The sequence below is a fragment of the Pomacea canaliculata genome, linkage group LG2, assembly GCF_003073045.1.
Source record: "Pomacea canaliculata isolate SZHN2017 linkage group LG2, ASM307304v1, whole genome shotgun sequence".
In the NCBI taxonomy this organism is placed as follows: Eukaryota; Metazoa; Mollusca; class Gastropoda; order Architaenioglossa; family Ampullariidae; genus Pomacea; species Pomacea canaliculata.
The window spans coordinates 10,088,793-10,098,114 of record NC_037591.1 but is presented as its reverse complement, the minus strand read 5'-3'; positions in this window follow the sequence as shown (position 1 = coordinate 10,098,114).

Genomic DNA, 9,322 nt, shown 5'->3' with positions numbered 1-9,322 from the left:
GGATGTCCACAATGTCCACAATTTCTGACCAATCGGAGTTATTCCTCACTAACCACACCATCAGGACAACGCTGCATCATTGGTTGTACGACAGTGCAACATCGTGCATGACATCGGCTTAGAACCAATCACAAAATTTCATTTCTTTACAAAGAAAAGTCTGTTCTCTATTGTAAATATATTTTATGTTTAGCCTTTTTCGCATTCTCTTATTTATCATTTACATTTTAGAGCATTAGTTTGGTTCTTTTGACAATGAGGCCATTTATAGTGTGAATACGCCTCTCCCAGTAGAATTAAAGCCCTGTCGGCTTGTCTATGAGGCTTATTTTCAGCCGCTGGATATCTCGCGAGCAGTATATTAACTGCTTGAACCTTGTTTTTTTCTTGGTTGTTTGTTTTGTTCTCTTGAGATGGTTATCAGCTTCTCGGATCTCGGTTTATCGCTTCAAGATCATTTCAAAGCTGTTCTTGTATTTTGATGGAGAGATGTTTTCTCGGTATGGCAGGCAGTTCTTAAAGCCAACCCTTGTCAAATATGAAATTAGGAGGCTGAAGTCCCAGAAAGCTGGGGTGACTCAAAGATCTTCAAGATGTCCAAACTGTAAATGAAGACCGCTCATTAATCAAAGCTTTGCACCTCGCGAACGGTGGTTAGTCCCTCACAACAAATAAAGCTGCCTTACTTGAAAATAATGTTCCGCTCGGGTTCGTCTTTAAACATGACTATTTTGTTCCCATGTCCAATCAAATTGCGTTGGTAACGAACAAAGCTGATCCACTGGAATGCATCAGCACAACAAGGTGAAGTGTTTTTGCGGTTTGCTGTAACCAATCAACACCAACCGTCAGATATGTCTCAGAGAGCGAGATTTAGAGTTTGTAATCTCTTTAAAAAGTTCTAGTTATTATAAACTTGTTTTCCTAATCCTGCACCATTGCCAGGCTCGCATATCCGTTCGCAATCAGTAAACAAATCGTCCTTGACATTGCTCGTTATACAAGAAGACACACGTGACCAATCCTCCGTGCTCCTAGGAGTAAACATGAAAGGACACCGGGGGTATATCATTAATCCAGTTTGCACATGCCGAGCCTTTTACTTTTCCTCGCCATCTTTTAATCTCTCTGTCTCTCCTCCTCTCGCCTACTGTCCGTCCTCCCTATTGGTCTTTCTGTTTTTTCCCTAAGATCTTCTTCACCTTATTGTTTTCGCAACAGTATTTAGGTTCTCGACATCTTCGCTCGACTACCGTTGATTCGGGTTCCTTGTTGTTCGGCTTAAGTTACAACTTAAGAGAAGGACAAAGTAAGAAGAATGGTATGGTGTTTATTCGAGCACATTCACTACAGCAAGGGAGTGAGAAACTATTCAGATAGATATTATATTGTAGCTTGACAATATTGTAAATAAATTACAGCAAAAAGGTGAAACGTCTATGTTCATCAACGTGTCAAAGACACTCTTGCACACATACACTAAGACATAAATAAAATAGGGTTAGAAGGTTACATCCACACCTACATACGCTCCTCACCATACCTTTCACTCCCCTCTTCCACGACAACCCACACAACCACCCTAACTCACTCAATGACGTTATTTATGATGCTCTCCAGTTCCTTTCCACACATATACACACTTATCATATACAAGTCTGATGTTTTCACTGACACACCTCACTATGCCAAGTAAAACTGATAAACAAACTCTGCTATAAACTATTCTTTATAGTTCGTAAAATGGGGGGGAGGGAGTTTGTGTAGTTCCGCGTGGTCAACCAAGCGTGTGTACGTTTGAAGTCATGCCCCTTCCTTTCTCTTCTCCTATCAGAATGGATAGACAAAAGGAGGATGTCCATACACATCTTCTCTTAGTAGAGCATTGGGGATCCTACATGTCATAAAAATTTACTCGAGGTCAGAGCTGGAATCCTCAAGTCCACAGCCAAGAAAATCCACAACACGAAAGCGAGAAATGCGTGTGGAACATACGAAGTTGATAAACTGTCTCCTTCCGAGGCGCAAACAGTCGCAGGCAAACTTCCTTAAGCCGGGTGGGTGGAAGAAACACAGGCCGGGAGGTGTTTTGACAAACTTTGCCAGCCAACTGGCTGAAAACTGCGGCTGTTGTGTTTAGCCCTCCATTACAGCTCGAGCACCGCAGGACAACAACAGGATCAGGCGACATTTTGAGGACCGCTGCCCGTCCTCGGGAAATCTCGCGACACTCAGGACACTCGACAAGTTCCACCAAGGAATAAACGGTGAGAATGTCCACAAAGGTGAGAGGAGGATGATGGGAGGGCAACCGCACGCACTCAGGACATTACCCAATCGACAATTAGATACGCTCCGTGTTGCGTGGCTGATTAAACAGCCCACGTCACCATTTTTGTTGCTGGAGACTTGGCTGAAAGTGTTCATCATTTAAATCGCTTTTTGAAGTAGTGCTAGAATGTATGGCCTAAACCTCTTACGGAACTAGTGTTTTTAAGCAGCCCTCAGGCTAAATGTTTCATCTGCTGCTCTTTTTCTTTTTCGGAGCCAGACACATGAAAATGAGGATTGCATTAGGCGATGGAGCGAAACAATGAAAAAAACAAAAGGAAACAAACAAAAAGATGTCGGAAAGACTGAAAACAGATGATGAGTGTAGAAAGAGTACACAGATAAATTTTGTGCAGATATTTTAAACCTATGTCAAGGTTAATTTGATCGTCGTTTTTAAATTCCTGTAAAGGTCTTTTAAAAATCGGTTGTCGTTCGATAAATACAGATAAAAAACATCATTAAGGTACAGCTGTCTCTCTATCTGGATATATCTTTCAGTGCGCTTAGAGAGTATATAAAACATTCTCTCTCATAAAAAGGACCACTGTGGAAAAAATTACTTTGGATTGAGGTTTCTTAGTTTTCTCACAAGACTTCTGAGCGACTTACTTGTTTTTATCAACATGGTATCTTAAAGACGCCCGGAGTTACGAAATTTAATGATGTAAATGAATGAGTTTCAACAGAAAACACAAGCGAGTGTTCCACAGTAATTCTAAAATATATTTTCATGTCATGTCGATTTTGTTGCTGATGATGACATCCGTGGCACCACAGACTTCGTAGTTCTCTCGTTCCTGGTCTGCAGTTCTTCATGCAGCAGCTTAAGTTGAAAAATTCAAAATTCTTATCATAACAGTGATTTACACGTCGGCGTGCTGGCCAGTGTCTGCACTATGTTTCATCAACATATTAGTCTATGAAGAGAACAGCGACCTCAACCTGCCATTAACACCTCAGAAACAACCGCGAGATTATTTGTGTTTGTGTTTGTGTTTTTGTTTTTGTTTGTGTTTGTAAAGTTCAGGAAGCCTGGCTGGAGCACCGCGCTATATTTTGATATTTCGACATATTGCTGCTCAAGTTATTCTTCTTTATGACCAGTTACGGTTGACCAGTATAGCCGTTCGTCAGTTGATACCAAAGGATGAATGAATGAATGAATGAATAAATAATATTTTTTACACACTGCTTCAAACTTCATAAAATAATCATAATGATAATTAATGTACAGCTGACAAAAAGAGTAAGAAAATTGTTGAAACCTTTAATCTACAGGTGATCGACTTCACAACAGCTTTACGTTCGTCATCTTGAAGGATTTTTTTTCACGCATTCCAAGACAGCGATACAATCACTAATGAATTCACTCAGATTCGTGAAATTTCGACGATGATCTGCCCTAACTATCAGTTTGGGTTAGTCTCGACTAAATGGCGGCCAAACAAGAGTTCTCATGGTCTTCACTCTGACCACAGAATACCTGTTGGAGGCGTTGACGCCCTACCTGCCAAGCTTATCTCTAAAGTCAGTTGAAATGATTCTCCTACCTTTGCCTCACACCATTTTTGACAAGATTCTGGTTCCGGTCCATGTCTTCCTCAAGCCCCAGTGTCTGGAATGCCCTGACTAATGCTTTGCACGGTGAGCCACTTCGACTCTTTCAAGTCTGGCCGTGAATACCCCCAGTAGCTGACCTTTTCCTGTTCATACCATTTCCCTCCATCTCCTCTCAACCATTTTGCTTTTATTGTCTAAAACTGTGATGTTGTACTTGTTTCTTTTGTTCTTTTAAGCACATTGATCTCACTTTCAAGAGAGAATAAGGGTATTTCTTGTTGTTGTTGTTGCCCTTGTTGTTGTCATTTTTCTTCTTCTTGTTCCTATTGTTGTTCTTGTTCTTGCTGTTGTTCTTCTTGTTGCTCTTCTTGTTCTTCGTGTTCTTGTTCTTGTTTTCTTCTTCTTATTAGTAGTATCATCATTGCTTGCAGTTACTATCACAAAGCTTACAGTCAAATTTAACCGAGGGTTGTGAAAGGTCAGCAGCGTCCTCAGGCACCATACCGTAGCGGGGGTCGCCAGGACATGACCCTGGTCAAGCCAAGCGAGTAACAAAGAAAGACAAGAGAGACAAGAGAGACAACTCCCCGAGCTATATCGTTCCTCGCTTTTGATTCCATCCACGTTCTGCTGCTTGTGTTGTTCTTTTTTTTCCTTTGTTTCCGGTTGTCCGCTCTTGTAGTTGATTTATTGCCCCTTTCGCTGCTACATTTAAAAAATAGAACTTTCTTTTTTGTCTTGTTGTGGGTGAAGGTCATTTTCCGATGAAGTAGTGACAAACTTTTTTTTATTTTTAGCTATTTCTGAGAAATTTTTGTTGAAAAAAAAACGAGGGAAAATGAAATAGGATCTTACGTGTAAAAATAACGACAACAACTCGAAACGCAGGTCATTAATTTTATGTCGAGGTCTGCTCGTGGTGGCTACAATTAATGTGTTGGTTGGATGGCTGTGGTCGTCATATGACAATACAGACATCAGAGCATCCCTTTTGATTATGATGATGATGATGACGACGACGACGATGATGATGATGATGTTCAATGTATTTGAATGTCATGAAAATTGGCATACACATTTCCAAACACAATTATTATTTATTTTGATAATTTACACACACACACACATTTATATTTTCATCTTTAACACTTAAAAATAAAACCAGCAATTTTTTCTTTCTTTGCTCTTGAAGAGCGACTTCCGGAAACGCCATGCTTAAGGTGACGGGTGTCACACAAGGTGAAGGAAGTGGACAAGAAACTTTCTGTTGCTGCTCTCCATCCACGTTTCTCACGTGGCATGCATCCACTTTTCAGCCACGTGGGGTACTGCTGGGGATTTTGAATCCTCCCCTCCCCCATCCCTGCACGCAAACGGCTGATAGGAATGACCTCCCCGTGACACTGGCCGCTATTTCGGTTTTTTTGGTTCCAGCACTAGCAGACATTTGAAGGACGGGAGACGATCAGAAGGCTCCCTTGGTAATGCTTTAATCAGAGAAGGCCTCGCTTAATTTATGCAATAACAGCCCACTGGTCAGGTCGTAGGTGGGGGGGGGGGGAAACGCAACAGATAATCTTTGTGAAAACGGATATATTTATGTATGTGGATTTCTTCGAGAAGGGAGGGGTAGAGGAGAAGAAGAAATTAGAAAGTGATGTAGAGAGACAGACACGAAAGAAAGCGACAAAGAAGCAAAGAAAAACCAAAGACACTTTCTCGTGTGTGTGTGTGTGGGCACGTGCATGCCACTGAGTAGGAGATCGTCTACACATGCGTGGTCTTGAGCTGACGGTTATTACAACAACTGCCCACCGTTTCCCTCAGTGTTATTAGACAGATAAGGCATGGCCAAACACATATTTTATCCCGGGATCCGTCGTGCAGTTCCGCGCACAGCTTCTGTTGACGCGGCGCAGCTACTGTTGATCCCAGCGACCCGGATATGGAAGCTGTACATGCGTAGGTGGTCTTCCGGTGGCGACCTCCCGTCCTTCCAGCGTCTTCCCAGGGACGTTAAAAATTCTTGCTGGCATTGTCAATTAACTGCTTCAGGAGGAGGAGGGAGGAGTGTTCTCTGCCCTTCCCCAAACGAAGGCTCATGCAGTTTTAAATAATCTGTTAGACACTGAGGCTCGAAAAATGTCCAGAGGAAGGAGTACTGACTTTCCTATCTGTCAATGTATTCATTTGGATTTTTTTATCTTTTCTGTCAGTTTTTTTCTGTCTCTATTTCTTGATTTTTTTCGTTCCTTTCTTATTTTATATATTTTTTTTTTCATTCTTGCTTGACGTGCTTGTATCTTTCTATCGTTCTTCCGTTCTGAAACTATATTTCTTTTTTCATTTTTTTTTTCTATCCTCCTTCCTCCTGATCATCATTTTATTCGAAATTTTTGTGCTCAGATTTCACCTCCATCGCCAGTAATTCTTTTTCGTAAATCAGCAACTTGTTGAAGGGTGAAACTAGCTCACATGTGTATGTGAGAGAGAAAAAAAAATCGAGAGAGTGAATATATATATACCGTGTTTACCCGAAAATCAGACAAGGTCTTATAATAAGTCTTGCTCCAAAAGAGCAATCAGAGTTTATTTTTAGGGGATGTCTTATTCATCTCATGGACAAACCCCACAATTATTCTAATACAGTCATGTCATCTTTTTCTGGAACATTGTCATGAATCAGAGAATTATTTATTTATATCTACTTTATTATTGAATACCTCCGTCGCGTGTTTCAACAGACAAACCAAATCCGTCTGTCTGGCTGACGACCTTAACCAGAGCTGATGTTTGGGGTTGGGTTTATATCACGAACATCCTGAAAATCATTCGAGGGCTTATTGTCGGGTTAGGTCTTCTTTTCGGAGAAACACGGTATAATATGAGGCAAGTCCCTTGTCGTGTAAGAAACTCACAGCCGATAGGATTACACTGGTTTATAGACATATTTGTGTTTATTTATATATAAAACATAGTCTCTGGTGGAGTAAACACATTCAGCAAGATCTTTATTGCTCCTTGCATCCTACTGTTTTTGTCACTTTTAATAGTGGCATACTTCGATGAACGCAACCCGATCATGTTAAAAACTGCTCTGGAGAAACTTTTGTAGATATTTGAAAGATTTACTATGATTAAAACAAGGTTTTTCAAGTCTTCGATGGGAAGATCATGTTTCCTAACCAGTGCACGATCCAAGTTAAATGCGTCAATGGCTTAAGATCCCTTTGAGCCAGCTCGGTCCAGTCTGAAGGACCAGTAGCCCAGTGGAGATAGAGGAAAGTGGTGACGACCAGAAGCGAGTGGAGAGGTCGAGGGTGAAGGTGCAAAGACGAGAGTGGAATGACAGGCAGAGAAAAAAAAACAGTAGCCCCTGAGCTGAGAAGGTTGGCTGTCCGAGTGAGGATCGTCCCTTCAGAACCAGCGAGTGTCCTCGGTGAGGACAGAGGAACTGACGACCGTGTAGATGAATATTGGGTGATGTGGGTGAATATTTGGTGATTCACATTCAGAGGGTTACCTGACACTAGAAGGCTTAGTCAATTTTTTTTCTTTTTATTTTATTTTATTTTATTTTTTTTTTTTTGGTCAAAAACTGCTGCCCGGTCGCTATACAGTTGTGCTTAATGTTATTTGCAAGAATTCCACTCTCAAATAATATTTACAACTAAAATGCGAGCACAAATCTTTCTATAGATATATTCGTGGGTATGTCACTAAAAACTACTGCACCAAGGGAGACAACTCCCAGCAACATTTAGGTGGCAACCCAAGCATTCAGCCCGCGGCCTGTGCCCCACCCTCACACCATAAAACTGGATCCTTGAGACGAACTCAGCCTGTAAGAGGTGCCATCTGCCAAAAACGCTTGATGGTAATTTAACCTTTCAACGTTGTCCGCGCATGCGCAAGTATGGTGCTTGAACGCCAAGGGCGGTCACTCACGTTTGTCGACAGACTGGCCTGAACTACTGTTACAGTCGGTAGGGGCACTAAATACAAAACTACCCTCTACCCCCGAGTGCATTGTCGACCGAAGGCTGACTTCAACTGTTGTTGTATTCCTGATTTGTGAAACTCATTTTAAAAAAAATTAAATTTATGGATTTTTATTTTCTTTCTGTTGTTTTTTGAGTATAAAATTCTTCTGAATAGAAACAAGACTTTAATGGCTTGCATCAATCAATCTCAAAGTGATGTGAAACTGATATTTAGCTACTGGTTTACATCTCAACAGCGATTTATTTCTACATTTAATGAAAGACGATTGTGGTTGTATCATATAAATGACAGTCGTTGACAGAAAATGAAGCTCTATGATGAGTTATCTTAAGGACTAGACTGGAATAGATGGGTTAGCTATTTGCTTGGCCAGATACACGAGTAAATTTAATTACTGAAGTCCCACATATACACAAAATATTTGTGTATGTTTCTCATTGGCTAGTATTTGAATCTTGCTTGGATTTGAATTATTAAATTATTTTTCGACAATGGTGTCGAGTAAACACTTTCAAAGCGGTTCATTAATTTGATATGGGTTTATCTTCTCCTGCTTCCTTCCTCCTCTTTCTTTTGAAGACAGAATATAGCTAACAATGGAATATACTACGAACCTCTGAGCGGTTTTCACAGACCTGATCTGTGACCATCCTAGAATTGAGACAATTTGATTCTCGTCATATCCGGACTGTAACCAAGCTTGCACAAATTGCTACTGGGAGTAAGGGCATGCAGGTCCCATAATGCATTGTTGTGGAGACAGTTACCTTCCAAGCACAGAAAAACACTGCGCCATGGAGAAGCCGATAAAAATGAACAGATCTTCCTCTTGGGAGGAACAGATGACAGTCAAAAAGTGACGAACTACCATGCTGGGGTTTGTGGTCACAGAGAATAATAAACACTTTTCCTCCGACAGCCGACCCATTACTTACGCACACAAGGGGCCACAAGTGTGAAAACTCAAAGCAAAACGATTATTTTAGTATACTACAATACAGTACAACAAAGCACAGTCCACAATACACAATTTTATTTGTCCCAGACGGTTAAAAAGTAGTCCAAACAGCGAGCTCCAACTATAAACTAATTTTATCCAATCATATCAGTCCCAGCTAGTCCATCTCACACTTGTATCCATCCGACAATCTACCACCAGCCACACACACAATGCTGTCATCTTTGGATGTTAGAGAACCTACTTTCCTCGCAGCCAACTTTTTGGTTAGGTGAGGTTTTTTCGTGCCTCCTTTCAAGTACACATCCCCGAGGGCTGAGTCGACTGGGGGAAGTTCGCTACGATCCACGGATTCGAACAGACGTTCTTCCGAGCTCGGAAGCCAGTGCTAACCCTATAACATTTTGGCTATCCACTTCCCCTTAAAAAACAAACAAGCAGACAACAACAAAAACAAAACAAAAT